Here is a 21756-nt window from a genome sequence, read left to right on the forward strand (position 1 = left end):
CTTCTAGACAATGTTTTCCTTCATACTGTTTCACTGAATACCCCATCACCCAATTCCTGTCTAGTTGCTTTTGATGATTTTTGTATGGCTTGGCATTTTTTTTCGGTTCGGAAAGTTTACTAAAGCCTTTATGAAGGTAGAAAAATCAGACAAGCTTGGGTTCGAACTGATTACCTTCTATTCTGAAAAGTCGATTTGGACGTGTACGTCCGACACCAAAAAATGTACGTTCGACACCAATATAATAAATGCTTTATCTGAAAGTCACAACCAGATAAAAATAAGTCTTGCCTTGACGTTTATTAACAAGGGTCTGCTAAAACTAAACACAGGAAAACTACTTCTTCAGGTTCTAGCATTTCACAGAGATTGTGATACAAAAATGGAAACTCAAAAAATTTACTTTCTCTGATTACGTCCGACACCATGGTGTTATGAGTCAGTTTCTACAAGAATAATCATTCTGAGTGAGAAATTTTGTTATTAAATGAATGTACCAACTAGCTGATGTCCTTAATCAAAATCTGCTTCAGGATTATAAGTATAATAACACACACTGTTGAAGTGCCCAAAATGTACAAGTACATGTACGTCTGACACCGTGGAACTGCCCTAATGTTAATTCAACCAGAAAAAACCAAAGCTCTGAATAGTCTTATTAGTAATTTTGTGAAAGCACTGTATGAGTGTCACCTAACTGGCTGATATGCAGTTAAGTCACTCTCGTTGCTCTATTAAGTTTTTATTAAGCTTTTACTACGAGTATCCTTGTTTCTCGTTTGTGTTTGTGATTGAGCATGTTCTTGCTTTGATGAACTCTCTAAAACTTATACATGTATAATTGTTGATTCTACTGTCCTTTTTGTGAAATCCTCTGTTTGAGTGACTACAACATGTCAGCCATGTCACAATGCGTCTTCGGAAGAATCAACTCTTCTGTTCTTAGTATTTATGAAAGTACGGTATCAACGATTCACATCTGTGCCCTGGTACTCTATTATGGAACCAATGCAGTACTAATGGTGTGCTTGACTGTGCTTTCCTGAGTTCTTCGGATTTTACTAATATGGTGTAGTGTGTCGTCCATGATTGCCTTGGTTCATCATTGGTTGACTAGGTTCAAGTTATTTCTACTAATGCTAACAATGTTGGTGTTATAGGAATAACTGAAACTTGGCTGTCTCCTGATACCCCAAATCAATTGTATACCTTACAAAACTTTTCTGTTATCGAGGTAAAGGTGTGATGGTCGCTCAGGTGGTGGGGTGGTATTGTACGCTTTACATCTTTTCAAGCCAAATTGTTGTCAGTACAGATTCCTAATGGAGTGGAGATCCTATGGTCAACAATGAAATCACCCTGACTGCCACGCCAAATTTCATGTTTGATAGTCTGTATTGTGTACTATCCTCCTCGGAAAAATAATTCACAAGAATATATATGTATCAATGATATTGCTTTTACTATTGAGTCTCTTTAGTTGCAATATCCGGATGCTGGAATTTCTATAGCAGGAGATTTCAATGATTTAAATATTCAGTCAATTCTGGATCATAATGGTTTTGCACAAGTTGTTAATTGCCCTTCTAGGGGTGGTAACATATTGGATAAGATCATAACTAATTATGCCAATTTGTATACCGATATTGACGTCCATGCTCCACTTGGAGCATGGTATAATCAGATTAAAATACTGACTGGTCGTGAGCAAGGTCCTAACCGGATTGTGATCCCTGGCATGGAATTTGGGGACACCCAACATCATTTTCGTTTGGTTGCCGATAGGATTAATGAATATTTTTGTTTGGTGGCTTCAGATTTACCTTACCTTGACCAGCGTGCATGTGCATGTACTTTACCTTGACCAGCGTGCATGTACATGTACTTTACCAACGTTCCTTCCAATAAATCAGGATGACTTGCCAGAGATCCAACCTCACTAGGTATTTTGATCACTTCACTTCACCAGAGTAATGCAAATCTGAGATACTATCAATGATACATGACCAGAGAACAGCTGCAAAAATCTTTAACTGATCACCTCCAAACTAGACCTGAGGAATCTAGACAACATAAAAAACATAGAACAGCATCGCAGTCACCAACTGGTGCAAGGAAAACAGAATATGGCGAATTCACACCAAATGAAGATGGGAGCACAAGCAACTACATACATGCACGTGAAGTCTACCTAGCAAAATGCAAGTCATTCCCCTAAGGCAATCCAAACACATCATCATGAATATTTACGTTGAATTATTTTACAATGGAATGCACAATCTCTCACAGCCCACTAAAAAGCATTTAACAAAGCTATAGATCCATTCTTGGCCCACTAAACTAGATATTACTTACCGGTACATCTAAGGAATTTGGTTAAAAGATAATAAAAAATTTTTAGATTACAGTAGCAGTTCTGGCAATATACCACGGAGAGGCAGACGAGAGTGACCGCTTTTTCCCACGTTGTAATGGCAGTTTTGTAGGATGACACATTACATGGGTCGTTCAGCATGCGGTTACATTGTATACCTCATTGTTTATCACAAAAGCGCACCAACGAAAAGCTTACGTAACTATAGGTCAATGCGCTGGCTAAAACCGGATGGGTTTTAGCTAAAACCATTTTGGTTCAATGCTAAACCCTCCCTCTGAGGTAGTTCAAATCACCATTTTAACTCTGAAATAAAACTGATTTGGTGTAACTTGGAAAGCGTCCAGACATCATTTCAATGCAAAAGTTACACCAAATCAGGTGAACCGTAACTACCGTTTTAAGTGAATTTAAAACGTTGTCTGAATGTACCGGTAGCCTGAGTTGGTCAATCAGTGGTTGACTTGAAGCACCTGCTGTGGCTGAACTGGCCAATCCTCAAAAGGCAGGCTCTGTTGCAAGTGCTACAAGTGAAGCCAGTGCCTAGGTTCATAGGAGCTAAAACAGCTTGCCGGTGTCTGCGTCTCCTCTTCTCCTTCCACCTGGTCTCTCTCTGTTACTTGCCAGCCAGGGTTACTGGTCTGACAGCCTGCTTCCAGCTGGTCTCTCTCTGTTGCTCGCCAGCCAGGGTTACTACTCTGACTGCCTGCTTCCAGCTGGTCTCTCTCTGTTGCTCGCCAACCAGGGTTACTGCTCTGACTGCCTGCTTCCAGCTGGTCTCTCTCTGTTGCTCGCCAGCCAGGGTTACTGCTCTGACAGCCTGCTTCCAGCTGGTCTCTCTCTGTTGCTCGCCAGCCATGGTTACTGCTCTGACAGCCTGCCTCCAGCTGGTCTCTCTCTGTTGCTTACCAGCCAGGGTTACTGCTCTGACAGCCTGCTTCCAGCTGGTCTCTCTCTGTTGCTTGCCAGCCAGGGTTACTGATCTGACAGCCTGCTTCCAGCTGGCTCAATCGGCAGCAAGAGCTTCCCAGTCCTTGGGGTTGATGTTGAGCTACATGTATCTGGCATGTGGTTGGCATGGCTAAGCCAATGAAAGCTAGGCCAGGACAGCAGCACAAACATGCTTGGTATGCCTGTGACCTTCAGGAGCCTTGCTGTTAGGCGCACAATCCTGCCCAGTGATATCAGGCAGAAAGCATTGAGTCTGCGTTCTTGACAGGAGTATTACACGCAGGTCCACGCCCCGTTGCTGTAAAGAAGAGTGCTATGGATGCAGGCCCAGAACACCTGCATCTTGGTACTGGTGGTGAGCATGGAGTTGTCCCACGCCCTCTTGGCTAGGCGGGCCATAGCTGTTTATGCTCTGCCTACACAGGAGTTCAGCTCAATGTCTAGAGAGAGGTTGCTCGAGATGGATGAACTAAGGTACTAGTACATACATGTATATAAACAGATGAAATTTCCTATGACCCCTAATGTGTTGGCACCAATTTACAAGAAGGTGTTGGGAATGGAGCTGACATCTTGCCCCATGATGTTGGTATTTTATAGACTGATCAGAAGACCAAACTCCTTGCAAGTATGCGCAACAAAAGTCACTGTAGTCCCTCTTGTATGTGTGTGCTACTAGTGTTGCATCATCTGCAGAGAGCTGTTTTCAGGGAAGTACTGCCTCCAGTTTGGTCCTTGCTCTCAGGTGGGCAAGGTTGAACTACAGCAACTTGCAACAAAATGAATACAGGGAGCCATACTTGTTCACCAGCGATCAATCGTACATGTACATGTAATCAACCTCATTCCCATGGCCATCGTTAGCCACCATATTGCACCCACTCTCGCACGAGGAAGTCCATGGGGAAGAGGTTGACATATAATCGTTTCGGGGCTTGTGCTGCGTGCTCACTCTACTTGTACATGTATCATCCAGAATGAAACAAAAACTAACAGAATTTCTTCTCGAAGGCAAGGGCTGGCTGACACGTAATCTTTGTTATTGTCAATATTCAGAATAAAGCTTGTTTAGGTTCTTCTACGGGTACCTTAACGATGGAAAAATTGTCAAACTCTTCCGATGCCATGTTCAGACTCGTGCACAAGCGTGAGCACGTGGCCTGCCTGTCTGGTATAAACATGTACACGTACGTGGGTGCGTGTACAGTGAGCATACACGCACTATGCGATACACATATTTTTTCATCCATATTGAAGTCGAGTCTTGTACTCAATTTGCTTGTTCTTAGCCAAATTGTCGAAGGAAACTAGGAATACTGGGATTTATTTGGTATCATTATTTTTGTTTGCTTATCACATAATAATCTGAATGTACAGTATAGCAAACAAAAAGGCACAAAATGTGTGTCAAGTACTGACCTGCATTATGACCTGCATACTATTTTTAAAAACAAAATAAAGTGGTGATGAGACATCTGTTCAAAGGTGTTTGTCAATATGAGCGTCTTTGTTGCAGGGCTATTTAATCACACTATATAAAACAACAATTGCACACAGTTTTACGCTTTTATTTTTGTTCTAAAAGCTGTTAGTTTTTTGTTCGAAAAGGCAAAACTCAGAAAAACTGTCAGAAATTTTTCAGAGACCACCACAGAGCATCTAAAATAGGCAGAGCTTCCAGGGCCCTTACGCAGGCCCTGGATCACTGTAAGGGACTTCGCGCTGCGCGCTCGTGTTGCATGCTTCAAGTTCACACACAGAATTTTTGACTCTAACAAGATTGCAATCTCTGTTTTTCATTTTGCACTCCCACTTCTTAAATCCTAGCTAAAACACTGCTGAAAAACAAGTTTCTTAGAAAATCCAAGCTACATGTACATGTACACGTACTGGTAAAAGTAAGACCAACACCCTTTCCACTGAAAGAATCCCAGAAAATCAGGCAACATTATTAGCCTACTACTCTTCAAGGTTGATTACTCTAACAACCTCCTTGATGTCAGAATTTCTCAATAGGCAGATACCGGTAATATACATGCATACCAGTAGCAATTTAGAAGTCCAAAAGAAACATCTCTTTCCTTGAGAAGAAAATCCAAAAAGTCTCAACAATATTCGCTCGTTGTGTGAAATATGGGGTTTCAAGCTATCTCATCCCAACACAATTGCAGTCATTTTCACAAAGAAGACCAATAACTCTCTCTTTAAGTTTATCTAAAACCACTAAATCCAAATCCTGCAATCGACCCAATTCCTTGGTGTTACTTTTGACAACAAATTCAGGGTTCTGCCCAGGATGGTTTTAGTGCCGGCAGGACTATCTACAATGTAAGCGGAGCGCCACCATCGGTTGGCGCGGAGCTTACCAGAAAATTTTTGGAATCTAAAAGCCCCCAGATGGCCGGAAACAGCACTTTCTGGGTGTTTTCAGCTGTGTATACACAGCCTAAAATTAGGGATCTCATGTCTGAAATTTCTGAAATTTAATTAAAAAATTGAAAATTTGTAATTTTGGTCAACTAGGATGAGGTGATAATTTTAGACGGGCAATTGAATTAGAAAAAAAGAGTAGAAATAAATATTGATTTTATTCTGTAAATCCCTTAAATATTGCATTAATTTCTATCTCTATGATGCCCATAATTTTTCATTGCTATTCAAATCATTTTTCTTTTTTTTTTTGTGTATTGAAAATAAGGCGAAACATGCAAAATCTTGGCGGAATATTTTCCTTATTTTCTTTGTACGAAAGTTCGTACAGTATGGATATGGGATAACGACATTCATAAATGTGTGCAGGGATTTTCTGAACAGTCATTTTAAAGTCTACATGAACATAATGTAGATTGGCCATTTGCGGAGTTAATATTTTCACCGTGGGATAAATAACAATTAACGAATGTGGTGCGATCGTTGGTTTACAAAACGATCGCAGTGATCGTTTTAAGCAACATCGAGCAGAAAATACATGCACCGAATGTTGCTAACTGTGGTCGGCACGGCGAAAAACAGTCACGGTCGATTGTCAGTTTTGCAAGTACATGTAAAATTGTTTTTCTGCCAGATTTTTAAGTGTTTAAACGAAGTGTGAATGGGGTCATTTGCAATTTTGTCTTTCTGAAAGTTAAGCCAAATTTTCTTTTCAAGTTGTGGAACTGGGTAAAATGCAGAACTGGACAAACAACGCTGTACATCATGGAGAGGGGGTTTTCCAATCTTCGCGCACTGAGAGCGTTGCATATGCAAGCCTATGTGTGGCCTTTCAACCAATGGAAAGATTCGTTACGCACTATGTACACGTGCATTGCGCGTAACAAAGCCTCCTATTGGTTCATGTTAATATTTGGTCCAGATATGTTGCATATGCACGTACGTGGGTGCGCAGACGATATGCATGGCAGTGCAAAGTGAAATTTACGAAGAAATTTTACGGTTTCTTCACGATCTTCATATCTTCACGATCGATCCCTCGACCAAGATGCTATTTTATTTGGGTTCTTATCGGGAATACGTGCCGGTCGGAAAAGTTGATGTGGCAGATTGTGGCGGTTGGCAATTCTGAGTGCCGGTCGGGCCCGACTGGCGCCGACCGGCAGCGGCAGATCCCTGCAAATTAATAGATAACATCGCTGTACAATTATGCCTATTACTTTCTGATGTTAGCGAGATTTTTGGAGAACACAATAAAACTTGAAAATGTAGTTCGTTCAAAAAGCATGAGGTCCGTTCTGTGTGCATGAGCTGTGAAACCATGGAGGTAGAATCACATGGTGAAACCAAAATGTGTGATATGTTTGGGTGCCATCCAGCATTCTCAGTCGACCATCTACAGGTATGTGTGCATATCTGTGGCAAATAAATATCTAAACCCTGTCTGAAGGTACTGTAGCCTGCAATTTAACCTGCGAATCTGCACAGTACAAGTGATGCATAGTACCCTGAAGTAGAAAACTATTTTATGTAATTGGACAGGGTCAGAAAGGAGCCCTTCTTCTTTCGACATCGATCATGCACTTGGGGAGAAAGCAAAGCTTGTTTTTTGGTTTAGAATAAAACCCTTTTAGACCAAAGAGTAAAAGGTATAACGATTTTAGGAGGTTTTCCAAAGACAAGAGTGAAAAAAGGTACAAAAGCTGAGAGACACGACATTGAAATTTGGGCCCTGCACATTATCAATGGGCCACACAAGCTTGTTGCTTCCACTTGCCAGTTTACATGTACATGTGCACATATGCGCAAATTAGAATTTATTAGTGACCTAATGTATCAAACCTATTCTTGAGTACAGATGTGAAGCTTTCATTCAGACTTCACTCTTACACATGTATGACACAAAATTAGACAGCATTCATTATCAAGCTCTTCAACTGTAAACTGGAGCTGTCCAGTGCACTTTCTTATTTCAACTCCAACTTCAATGTGATAACCCTCCACTTACCCTTTACCATCAATTCTCAGTGATTTGTTGTTATAACATCCAGATTAAAGTTATGAAAACCACCCTACTGGTAACAATACAGTACAGATCAAAACAACTACCCTAAATACTACTTGATAAGGAGACAAACCACACAGAAAACTCCACCACCCTTTTGTTACTTTCTCCCTGCTTAGCACCTTCCTTATGGCATTAAATCTTCCAAATATTACATGTCGATGACATCAATGTCAGATGTAATATTGTTAACAAAATAATGAACACTCTTTGGAACAGCTCACTTCAGATCGATACTGACGGCTCCTTTAATCCTGCCCTAAACACTGTCAGATGCAGTCTTCACATTCTCCAACTTCACCTTAAATGAGCCGGGGAGGGGGCAGAATTTGTCCCCTCCCAGTTTTTTCCTATCAGTGCATTTTTGTAAGAGCTGAGCCCTTGAAGAGTTTTCAAAGTAACTCTTTGTGGTCATTTTGACATGAATATTGTGAAAATGATACATGTACAAATGTATGTATGCTTTTCTTGCGCACGGTAGGTTTTTCTGTGAGAGATCAGCCAACAACTTACACTTTTTCAACTGTGGTACTCAATGTAGGCAGGCTGGTACTGGTACCCATAGCTGGTATGGTACACATGTACAGTACACGTACATGTAACCTTGAACCTTATATGACCAGAACAACAAAGGCATATAATGAGTTCAAACTTTGCATTTGTCATGAAAAAGAGTGTCTTTACATGCCAGGTAGGTTTTTACAAAATCGAGCAAGGCACTGCCGAGTTCTTGGGGAGGGAATCCCCTTCCCCCTTCCACTCCACTGTGACATGGGCCAATATAACCCTGCTCTTTTAGGGTTAAGTATTCCAAGATTTTCAGATGAAACAGTGGTACCAGCACATCTACATGTATAAACTTTTTATGTTCAAAGCTGAGTTATTTGCCATCCTCCATTCCTCCAGGCCCTACATGTACAATGGATAACAAATGTCCAACTTCTTCATTGCTGTGTTTTTAGTGATTGTCTTAGTGCCATACAAGCTACATGTACATGTATTTCTAATCCCATACATGTACATGTACCTCAGAATAATATCGTTTGTGATATCCAGCTATCTCCATTAACATTCAACATCTGGGTAACACTGCGGCCATTGCAGTATTCCGGATAATGACAAAGCTGATAAAATACCGGTAGCTAAGTTAGGCACCCAAAAAGCAAATGTCAGCCACCATATCCCCTTCTCTGACACCAAAATCAAACAAACTCTTCAATCTGACCTCATACACATGTAGATGAATGGAAAAAAATCCACTTTCAGTTTTGACCCATACCGTACTTGATCATTCTTTCACCCTCACCAACGAGGCCTGTAGGCTGGGAGGTTCGGGGGAACTTCAAACGAACCTCCCGGCTCGCGTCTGAGTTCCGCTTGTCGATTTCTTTTCAATTAATATGTATTTTTAATATACCGTAATTTTCGGAAGATACGCTGCTTATACGTTGATTCCCACTCTGAAAATGTCCCTGCGGCTTATACAGCAACATTTGAAGAATGAAATCAATCACTAAACACCAAGCCATGCCTGCGCAGGCAAGCCTGGGCCACTGTTGCATGGCCAGCCATGCCTGCGCAGCCTAGCCTGGGCCACTGCCGCATGGCCAGCCATGCCTACGAAGTGGCGCAGCGCTCCGGGTGCCCTGACAAGTCAGTTGTGTTTTCGTTGGTCGTCATCTACATTAGCTGAACTCACTTTCACTTCACTTTATTTCCAGATAATATGCAGAGATAACGATGGTACATATTTAGTTGATGGATGGAGACCCCCAAGAAGCATATGCTTGTCGAGTGGAGGGTCCATGGACACGTATGACAACACTACAGAAACTACAGACAAACGTTGTTGCCAATTTACAGCAAAAAATAAATACACATAAAACTAGAGGTTTTGTCTGTCTTAAGGACTGAGCAAAGGACTTTTTCGCATTTTCTTTTTTTCTTAAGAAAAGGGCATTCCTTCATTTGGGATACTACCACACTTTGATTTCTCACTTCTTACTCAAACATCTATCCAAGAGTTCCCAAAGTTTCTAATATTATTTTTGGTGACCTCATCATGACGAAATATTCGAACCCTTTTGGACCTTAGGAGATATAACGAATTAAAGTTTGCACCCTTTACATCATGTCACCTTGTCTATAACACTTCCCATTCTAGCTATCTACGAATTTTCAGCCAAATCAGGCATGAAGTTCACCAGATATAGGACTGTAAAGAATGTACCTTTAATGACACATGACTAGTCACATGATATCAGGTCAATGTTTGTCTAGAGCTCTTCCCTTTCAAGATATCTGTAAGGTTTGAACTGAATTAGACATGTACATTTTGTACATGTACCTCACGGTATATAGTGCTGTGAAGAATGAACCTTTAATGTCACATGACTTTTCACCTCACGACGTCATCATCACGAGGTCAATAATCGTCTAAATCTCTTCCCTTTCAAGATGTATATGTACATGTATGCAAGGTATGAACCCAATTGGAGCAGCATTCATCTGCATATGCAGGGTGCAATACTATGAAACAAGAAAGATGCATCCAGAACATCAAAGTTTCATACAATATATCATATGCAGACGCAGCAAAGGCTATCAAAACAGACATCTCAATAAACAAAAACGCATCATCCACCCAATCTACTCCTGCAACACAACCAATGGTGACCCCAGAGGTAAAATCCACAAGTCGTGACAACCCAAATAGAACAAAAATTATTAGGTCAGCAGACCTATTCAACCTAGAACTACTCTCCCCTCAAAACAAAGAAAGGATGCCACTACCCAAACTGAACAGGCAACTGCAACACAAACTGAATCCACACATCAGTGCCTTTGTAGCGCAGTCAATATCCTAGAACTACTCACTGGAGTAATGCAAAGGATACATGTACATGTACCTTCAAGAACAAAGACGAGAGAGGCTGCAACTAAATCTCTTATCGACCACCTTCGTCCCAAACCTGAAGAACTAAAAAAACACAAAATAAAGCCTGGCAGACGCAGATCAACTCCACAGACTCCATCCAGCCCGAAGAAAACAGATGCATCGAAATCTCATCAAACAAAAACAGGAACACACTGATCTAACCAGCCAAACGAAAGGCAACCCCACAAAAGTAACATAAACACAACATGATGAATATTTACATTTTGATGACAGGTTTACTTATCTCACAATGGAATGCACAATCCCTTCTGGCTCACCAAAAGGAACTAAAAGAAATAATTTACTCTTGGCCTACAATCAAGAAACCAGACATCATTTGCGTCCAAGAAACTTGGTTGAAAGAGAATAAAACTTTCAGATTAAGTGGCTACGATATCTATCGCCACGACCGAAACAACTCAAACAAAAAAAGTGGTGGTGGACGTGCTTTTATTGTAAAACATGGAGTTGCTTTCAAGTACAAAACGGGTTCCAATATCCCTCTGGAGTTCCAAATAGGTGAAATGTACAATGACTGTAAAAATATAATTAACATCCTCAATGCTTACAACCCTTGCTCCACACTAGACTTCAACTTACTTAACCAAATCATGGGAAACACTGACAAGCCTTGCATAATTTGTGGCGACTTTAATGGTCACAACCCACTATGGGGTAGCTCTAAACTTGATCATAATGGACAAATTATTGATGATATCATCTCTAACAACAACTTGGTCTGTCTTAACACTGGAGAAGGTGCCAGAGTTAACTCATTACGCAGTTCCCTTTCATGTATAGATATTACCCTTGCCTCCCCTTGCATAGCCTCCAAATGCAAATGGACCATTCTAAATGACATGATGGGGAGCGACCTCTGTCCAATCACTATTGAAATTAATCACCACATTTATAAAAGCACTAACCACTCTACACCTCGGTGGTCATTTAAAAAAGCTGCTTGGCGCTAATTCACAAAAGAATGCAACTGTCTTATCAGCAAGCCAGACAGCACAGCCAGTATTGATACTACATACGACAACTTCATTCATGAACTTGATTGCGCATTGTCTAGTTCCTAATACCAAACCTAGTCGCACAAATAAATCACTTACCACTTGGTGGAATGACGAATGTCAGAAAGTTATACAAAACAGAAAGGAGGCTTTAAAAAAAAACTGAGAAAAACTAGTCTCCCATCTGATCTAATAAACTGCAACAGAGCCTGTGCTATCGCTAAGAAAACCATCAAAGTTGCAAAAAGAAAAGACTGGGAACAATTTCGCAACGACCTTAAGCCGAGAACTATTACTAAACTTATTTGGAACAAAATCAAACGTAATGACCCTTCTCACAAAAAGACCAATATTCCAGTCATTATTATGTTAATTATGATGGTTAAAACGTTGTTACTGACAAAGATGAAGTTGAGACCCCTGTTGATAATTTTGCTAAAATCAGTAGCAATGAAAACTACAACCCCTCTTTCATCAACACCAAAAAAGAGGCGGAAAGCACTTTCAAATTTTAAGACAACAATGATGGAGTCCTTATTGAACCTTTCAACACTGACGAATTGAATCATGCCATTGATGCTTCCAAATGTACAACACCGGGAAAAGATGAAATCAGCAATGCGCCTTACTTTCAAAAACATTTTTTGGCTCCGTGCCAGTTGCACATTTATTGACAACGCACAGTAAACTTAATTTTTATTCCATCAGCTTTAAATTTGCCATTTTTCTCAATTCCCATATGGAATTGCCCAAAAGACTTTGCCTAGGTACATCTACATCTGTAAAGTACTCAGAATTCCTCCATAACAAATACCCTGATAACAGCATCTGTGATTCATGCGGTACAACCGAAAATTTTCAGTAGCATTTAATGCTTGAGTATAAACAGTTCACTCTTCATACACAGTCTCTCCAAAAGACACTTGGCTTGACAGATAATCAAATGATCCTCACACATTTACTGGGACAATATTACACAACTTTGTTCAAATCCAAAGTTTTGTTCAGTCAAATGCTGATGAAATGAAAGGACATCTGAATGTGTTGATGACATGTTTTACTTTAAGTCAATCGATTTAATTGGTTTAAACGGAGATACCGCTCTTTACAAAAGAGTGCTTTAAATCAGTAATTATTGTTCAAGTAAGTCATTGGATTGAAACAGTGATTAAAATCAGTGCTCAGGTGATTTAACCAACATGATTTAAATTAGCCAATCCTGGTTGGTTGAGATGCACAAGCCAAAAAAGAGCATCCCTCAGAGGTAATTTGAACTGTTATCCACACATTTCTCAAGATGAGAAAGACAAGTTGGATGAATGGGTAACTTTGAGCAACTGACCACAAATATAATAAACTAAAACATTTCCCTCTTATTTTTGTGACTGAGACAAAGGGCAAATAAACTTTCAGGATTCATTAATGAAACTCAAGTACTTTTCAGCTGTAATGAAAATCCTACACTGCTCAGGAATTGAAATAAACTTACCAATTTTTGGATGCATACATTGTAACTCTTCTCTTAATCAATTAGTGATGTCGTCTTGAAAGATTGATGGCAAAGAGATGAATAAGTAGGAACAAGCTGGATGTTAACTTCTTAACAGCTGCCTAGGTAGAAAATGGCAAATTACAGTGGATTCAATTATTTACTCAAAAAAAATCATTCACCAAGAATACATCACCTGTACCGACTAGAATTGGATTTTGATGCATTGTATTATCTCCTGCCTGTCAGTGTTTGTCCTTGTGTGTCATTGCCAAAAACATTTTCATGTCTTGTATTGTCCTATGTAATAATATATATGTCTGTCAATAGGTTAGAGTACAAAGGCAAATCTATGCTTCACCCTTTACCTAAATGTTGTTCTTTAACGTGTGCTTTATCTTTCTGCTTGACATTGTACATTCTAAGGCAAACTATTGTAAAACTTAATTCATCTTCTACTCTGTAACCATGGTATGAACAACATTAAATAAACGTCTGTCAAACTATAAAAAAAGGCTAATCAATGAAGACCACTGGTTGTAACAGAAGTCTGAAGACCAAATAGTTGGCAACCAAGTCAAGACTCAACCCAAAAAGACCTCAGGAATCATAGAATGTTTAGCAAAGATACCAATTTGTCAGTGTCTGCACTTCCTATATCTCGCCAACCCCCAAATAGTGGCGACACCATGACCTACATGTACATGTACTACGTGAATATCAGAAATAGTTTAATAGAGGAAACATGGTCCACTTGTTACATCACTGATGATTGTAACAAACCAAAAGAATCCAAAAAGATGTTGTTCTGTGAGGGATGTCTTGATTGGCTCCATATTGAGTGTGTTTCAAAGGTTGGAATATGTGGTCAGCTGCTGGATGCCAGTCACTGGATGTGTCTGCAATGCAAGAGCTGTGCGACTTGGCCTTCAAAACCTTATGGTCCAGTGGTAGAAATTTCTGCAGGTAGATCAACGGGCATCACAAGAACTTCCTCTGGGAAACTGCCCTTTTTTAAGGAAGAAGGGGGCAGCAATCACCTTGCCCCCCTCTGCGACGCAAATGCCCAGACTTGATGTTGTCAATGTTGGAAGGATTTAAAGCAAAGTCAGCGGGATGAATCTGCATTGACTGAACTCTGTTTTCGAGCTCAATGCAAAAGCTGAATTTGTTAGTTCTTCTGTTCAAAGGAAGTTATCAAAGAACTAATTGTTAAAATATTGATGTGACATTTAAAATAACAGGCAATTTAATTTTCATGTAAACCGATGTTAACATACCGGAAGATCCTTCAAAGATGCTTCTGTTATCTCACAGGCTAATTCTCTAATCATCCCCGGTGTCATGTAACCACAAATTAATTGCCTCTGTCGCCAATACGAATAATTCAACAGTGTACTTTGACATTACGACTTACATGTATTTGTAAAATGAAATCACTTTAAAATTACAGTTATCAAGTAAAGTATGCTTATTTCTCTTCACAGAAAAAAAAATTCAAAATTTGCCAAGTGTGTATCTTGAATTGTGAACATTAGATTCCTTGTCATACATTATCTTTTGGAATCCTCCAACACTGATCCAACACTGATTGACAAGGAGCTCCATAACAAGCTTCACGTTCAGTTTTATACATGTAGCTATAAGCTAACAAAATTCACTCTGTTGTGAGAAAGAGTTCCAATGAAAGACATAAATGAGGTTAATATCACACAAGCAGTTTTTACTTCCTGAGTCTCTCATCTTTATGGCTCCCCAGTTTAACCACTTTACATCTCTACCCCCGTCTCCTTTACCCTATCCTTCACTGCCTCTCCTTTTCACCTACCTACCCAAAAAGTGTAATGTTTTACAATGTACAACAACTCAAAAGTTACCTGTTGCAATGACCCTGTGACCCCCCTGCCAGCCTGCCCCGATACATGGTTATTTTTATACCTTTTTAGCGCCGCCATGAACTGGACATGTATACACACAAAACAACTGCCCTAAAATTTAATGACGAAATAAAATAATGATTTCTTCTGTAAGCATTCATCCTAAATATTGTCATTTTTTTATGATTTTGCAAGTTATAGTAGTTTGAATTCCATGTACTTTAAATCAACTTCCAGGTCGTCCCATACATGCCAGAAATTGAGTTCCATGTACTGTACATGTACCATATCATAGTTTGTATATTACACACGATGTATTACCTCCCACTTGACATGCTATGCCATAGAGAACATTTTACGGATGTTTTGGTCAATAAATAAAGAGAAAAACATTTGTGGCATTCATTTCAGACATTTTGTAATTTTTGAATAATTTTTCAAGTACCGTACATTTGAACTACATGTATTTTTACCCAACCTCTGGGTTGACCCATACACGTGCAGAAATCGAGTGAAGAGTTGGTTTATTGCTGACTCCGGCCTGGCCTATTATTCCATTTAGGATGATTTAAGGTAGTCAGGGTGGGTAAATAAGGAAACAAAATAACATGCACCTGATACATACATGTAGGCATTAATTAAAGAAATTCTTGTCATTTTCATAAGTTTTCGAGTAAAATCGTGTGAATACTGTTGCGGGCGCAGTTGATTATACCTCCGTTCTGACACGCGATACAAATTTATATTTTATAATGGTTATTGTTAATGAAGAATAAAATAACTTCTTTCTGTACATGTACCTCCGACTACCTCTGGCTACCTCTGACTTTTACCAACACCCTGTTTTTACAGTGGTGCATAACATCAGTGTAGTGCTATACATGTACATGTATATACATATACATGTACATGTATATACCCCTTTGAATGACATTTTTTGCTAAGGTAGGTCTTGTATGACGTTTTGTCTGTAAGGGCAGTATGGGTAAAAAAAGCCAGTCTAAGTAATCAGAAATAAAGGAAGGCACCCTAAATATTAGACTGGTTACATTTCAAATCATGGAAATGTAGTCAAATAGGCCAAGGCTACGGTAGCTGTTTAACCAAGACACTTGTAAGGTTACACATTGAAAATAAACAAAAGTTGCCATGATTGGTTGGTTTGGTTTTTCTTCCAATTAATGCATTTTGTGGGTAGTCTTTAGCTCAGCCTCAGGTTGGACCTTGTCTTCATTTACCATTTACACTACTTCCAGGACTGTAAGGTTTACACAAATCTTGCAGTTCTTGACGAAGGTACATGTACATTTGTATAACACCCACATCCAAGTTAAGACATTCCTATTTTGCCGTCAAACAAAACTGTCCTTTTTCAATTGAATATTGCTCTGTCCCAAACAAGCTTTCAGCTCTTAATCAATTTGAGGCAAAATAAATTGCAGCTTAAAATAATTTATCACCGTGGGACATTGGGGGATCCTTGTCACTAAGTGGGTCAGTAGTGGTCACTCACGGTTGTTTGCACGGTGATTTAATGCCTTGAACTAGTTACTGGCATGACCTTAAGATGTTAGTAGCTCTGGAGAGAACCCCTAGTCACTTTTGTTTGAGTAGCTGTAGCGTTTGGTTGGCGAAGAGAAAAATCTGTCTGTTTTTGCAAAAGAACCCTCCTCCATCCTGTTCAGTGCCACCACCTGTCAGCCGTAGCTTACTTCAATGCCTTTTTTGTTGCTTTGCAAAAAATTTTGATGCACTTTCCGTCGGTAGTCCACTTTGCTGATTTAGAGTAATCGACAGCGATCCGCTAATTCCTGTACTCGGTTGCCAGGTTTAAGAAGCTAGAAGGGAATTTCGCCCCTTTTTTCCTCAACCCTAACAGTCCTGAATCCCCCAATTTTAATATAATTTTGTACATACATGTACCCTAGGGAGTTAGGGTTAATGGTTTTAGGGGGGGGTTTGCCCTCCTCAGAATTGGCAAAGTCACCGACTTTGGTGGATGTTGGTGCAAATTTCATTCATGGACCTCAAAATTGACCCTCAGTTTTTAAGTCACTGTATTATTATTAACGACACTTCGGGGAATGTGCCGAAAGGAAACGCCTGACCCCTTCCTTAATTGGGGGAAGCACTAGATTATTAAGGGCCAAATTAAGAAAAGCCATTTGGTACTCACCAATTTCTGTCGTTAGACGTAAATAGTTGTTAGTTGTTTTTGAAAATGCTTATTAGTTGACTGATATTCCAGCAAGCCAGTGCAGGCCCAAGTCAGGCCCCACTTCATGGAAATTGCTGTCCAATCACAGCCTTTGATATTGATGACTTAGGATGGTTGGCCCAAAGATATTGTACACTGGACTGGATCCTTGTTAATTTGTTCATGATAATTGGGTAATTTTGCATTCTGTAATTTGTAATTGCTGTTGGAATTTGCATATCGAAGGCTTTGTACTGCACAGGAACACTCCAAAATGATTTACCACTCCATCTGCTTTGGGTGGAAACAAATGCTGATAATTGCTTTTTCGTACATTTTGCTGATATCTTTATACATTTTGCTGATGATTTTGCTGATTTTACTGTCACCAGTTTCGGGCGGGAACAATCTCTGTATGTTTCGCTGAATATCTATACTTTACCTGAATGCACGTAAGATATTTGCAGTTTCGCTTCACCAGCTTTGGGTGAGAACCTGAAATGTGTCAAGTTCAATAAATGGCTGCTCAAGGCCAATCAACAAAGTTAGAATGCGAGTGTCCACCTGTCCCTGAGTTCAGTTCTCTGGTCTTGTTCATGAAGGGATAATTACTCTTAAATATTCATAAGTCTTTCTTTCATTAAATGTTGAGATAATTTCAAAAATGTAACTCTCTTCTTGCAAAAGCAGACAAAATCAGACCAACCAAACCGGTGACCGTCGTGCGCGCTGCCATATTCACTTAGATGGCGCTAGATGCAGCAACTGGTACAATTTTGGTTTGCCTGCCCTCGCTTGACAAACCAAGTCGAAAAATGCAGCCATCTATTGATGAGCAAGATTACATGTAAGTTGCACCACTCAGGCTTTTAAATTGTTAAAATCGGTGGCGGAACAAGGTTTCTAAGGTAATTTTTGTCCTTTGTTTTTGCAAATGTAGACCAACTTCCTCAAAAATTATATTTTCTCACAAAGAGAACTTGGAGGAACGTCTTTAAATGCTGCATTCATGAACTTTTTGTTCTTTTTTTACCAATATTTCCAGTTTGCCTTCTTCCGCAAGATCTCACACCGGGGAAAATAAAGCTTTGAAAAGAAGGCTGATGTGATGTGAATCAGTCGAAAGTCGCCATTGCGCTTGCAGATGATAACAGTCTTTCAAAACTATATTGGTTTTAACAACCTTGATGTATGTTTTTTTACATTCGGTTTTATAAGTTTACAGCTACTTTCATCACATTTGTTCTTTGCCATAAGGCTTGAACTCCATAACACTTTTCAATGTCTTTTTATTCTTTCTGAATGTGTTTCTAAGTTTCTTTAGATAACTTCTACTAACATAATATTGTTCAGTTTTGTATTTTCCAGTTTGTTTTTCTTTTTGCATGAACCATTTTTACATTTATGTTTTGTACAGTATCACGCTTGCTTTGGGGGTTTATTGCTTAAAATTGCAAAAATAATGGTAAGACCCTACAAAAAGGCACTGACATCAAAAAGATTGCTTTGTTAATTTACTTTTTTAAAGTCGTTACAATGTAGCTATACAGAGTGTACATGTATAATTCTGCACAAAACGACACCAAAATAGTGAAAACCCGGCCTTGAACAGCAAAGCTACAGACTTTGAAAGTTTCATATCAAGTGATATCAAGTCCATATCAAGTGATGTTGGAGGCATTGGTCCAGGATTGAGTTCAATGTCTCCACAAACTCGAAGTGGTTCATAACGAATTGGTATACAACTGAAGGCTGCCTTTCCCATAGATACACTCAGGAGAATTATCAGAAAGGTTGTGCAACCAGTACCTACACTAAAGGTACATGTACTCCCTGTCGCTTCACTTGAAGAATGTTGACATCGAGCTTTGGATGAATGTGCAGAGAAGAGGTCAACTCCGAGACGCCATACTTCTAAAGTCACTCCCATTTTGATGGATGGTAACCAGCCCTGGATGGCAGTCAAAGTCTGTAATGGTAAAATAATTTAATCATACTGGTAAAATAATAAAATACAAAAATAATAAAATTGATTATAAAATATAACACTCCCATTTGCACAAGAAAACACAACCCCTGTCGCTAAGAGCTCCTTCAGCCCAAACCAAGTGTTTTTAACAATCGTTCTTTCCCACAAGAGCCAGGGATTGGAATTACAATAATTGACCAAGTATAACAAAGTTATGTCATGGCAGAATGAAAATGATAGGAAAATGTACATGTATGCCTATACCTATCAGAAAATATTTCTAGAATAAAACAATTACTTCCAAAGATTTTGGAACTAATTCAAAAACAAACAAAAATAATTTTAAAATGTTTACAAATCAAAGCAAATAATTCCATTCAATAAGCAGGGAGTGAGCATACATAATGGAACAGCCTCAACTATGATGTTGGTGGCGTCTTACTAATGAGTGATCACCATTATGTTTAAATGAGTAACTACCACTTGCACAACATATCCATCAGGCCATGATAATCGAAAGTTGAAGCATCAGTCCCAACATAAAAATCGATTGCGATCGCGTGCGATGTACTTGTACTATACCCACGTGAGGTAAGCTGTTTCAAGTAGTTTCAATGCCGTTCTATTGATTAAAAATGCATTCATCGACATTCATACAACCCCTCTACCCTAAAACCAAGAAAAATCTAGTTCCTTACCTGAACATTGGCGTTTTTGGCTCAAAAATCAGCCGATTTTCATGCGGATTTCGATGTTGAACAGCTATTATCAATGTAGGACAAAAGTACACCACCACGCAGCCGGGGAACATCAAGCTATCCCAGAGTGCAACAGCAGAAACACGAGACCGCGATCGCCAACATTTGTGAATGGGGAAATACACGCGCGGAGTTGTGATGCGCAGTATTACAACAGTCCCTACAACATCAAGTGTCCTGTATTGTCAGACATGTAGGCTAGCTATTCTTTCCAGTAGAAATAAAGTATTTTTAGTGTACCATTTGTGAACCACATTTTAAACAATGCATGTGTACTTGGGTCTGCCTGTCACAGCAAAATGCCCAGCAGAAGCTTCTGATGACTTTGAAACTTCAGAGGGTTGTAACTTCCCATAGAAACATTGTATGACCTTACCAGTTAACCACTGAATTTCTCTGGTTTCAAACTTTATATAATTTTATACATTTTTAATTTCTGGGTATCATACATGTACATGTCATACCTACTGGAAGTACATTCCACTGTATTGTAATTTGTAGACGACATCCGCTGGGCTAGGTAACGTTAGTCCTACACTTTTACAAATGACTGGGATCAGGTCAACTCGGACCCAAACCAACTCGGACCCATTCCAACTCGGACCCATGCCAACTCGGACCCACGCCAACTCAGACCCAATACTAACTCGAACCCACGACCAACTGGGACCCACCCTGAGTCAACTCGGACCCAACCCCAGGAGCGTGATTAACTTGTTGAAAATTTTTATTTTGTCCACTTTTACATTTTAGCAGTTTGGCATGGGTCCGAGTTGGTTTGGGTCCGAGTTGACTCGAAACCAAATGACTGACACCACACATTGTTTGCTCAATGGTTTACATGTATGTGCCTTATTCCGGTGCGCAGTAAACAGTAGGCATGCATGGTGGGCCTCAGCACCGACTAGCGACTAGGCAGAGTGCACCATGCTACATTGTATGTCAAAACGTTAGCAAGTCCTGAAAACAAAAAGTGGTTTTTAACTTACCTGCATCAATTGACCATCTTTTGAGTTGTTTATGTGGAAATATGGTACCATAGGCTGTCCAACACTTCACCAATGACGTCCTTTTTGTGGTGAAAATCATAAAGTTTTTACAAAACGCGAAAAGTAAAACTTCGAACGCCGTACAATCATGGCGGGACATAACTATGCACAGCGCCCTCAATCGGAATAGGCCAGTTGCGCCAACTAGACTACTTGAGCTTCAAGAACGTCTGGTCCAAGCATTTTCTCCTCCAGGTCTATGGTCCAAGTCACTACCCACGGCGTACATGTACACAGAGCAGTGACTTGGAGGTCAAGTAGTACAAGAGGCGCGCTCTCAAGTTCGTGCATGTGCACATGTTACAAGAGGGAGGGGGGTTCCCCATCTGTTCCTGGGGAAAGAAAGAAAAAAGTGGGTGAAAATCGCAAATGGGATTTGGGACCGCTGTTTTGAAACTGTTTTGCGTTGTCCCTGCTTTTGCCTCTGACCGGGGTTTCTTTGAACATTTTTCCAAATCAGAGAGCCCTCTATCTCATTTTGTTTCTATATCACAGTTTTTACACTGGGAAAAGTGAGTAAATCAAATTAAACTGCTTGAAAATACCTCAGCGTTAACACCCCTCTACCATTAATATTTTTTTAGTTTAATGCTGATGAATGCAGTGACCTCCCCCATCCCATTTCAAGAACCGTTTCAGAAAA

At 39.7% G+C, this 21756-nt stretch overlaps 1 long non-coding RNA gene across 7 annotated transcripts in view; it reads right to left on the reverse strand.

Annotated features, from left to right (window-relative positions):
• The window catches only part of LOC110990669 (uncharacterized), a 63375-nt gene extending 42158 nt beyond the window's left edge, over nt 1-21217 (reverse strand). For 5 of the 7 annotated variants that reach the window (XR_015423800.1, XR_015423797.1, XR_015423798.1 and 2 more), the window contains exons 1-2: nt 21054-21217; nt 13264-13385 (exon numbers count right to left, since the gene is read on the reverse strand). This is a non-coding gene — a long non-coding RNA (uncharacterized LOC110990669). The remainder of the gene's footprint in view (nt 1-13263; nt 13386-21053) is intronic. The other 2 variants (XR_015423796.1, XR_015423799.1) reach the window with 2 other exon arrangements.
• Between the last annotated feature and the right edge of the window lie 539 nt (nt 21218-21756).

Source organism: Acanthaster planci, unplaced genomic scaffold (genome assembly GCF_054643075.1).
Source record: "Acanthaster planci isolate LZ-2023a unplaced genomic scaffold, COTS_SCS Contig12, whole genome shotgun sequence".
Lineage (NCBI taxonomy): Eukaryota > Metazoa > Echinodermata > Asteroidea > Valvatida > Acanthasteridae > Acanthaster > Acanthaster planci.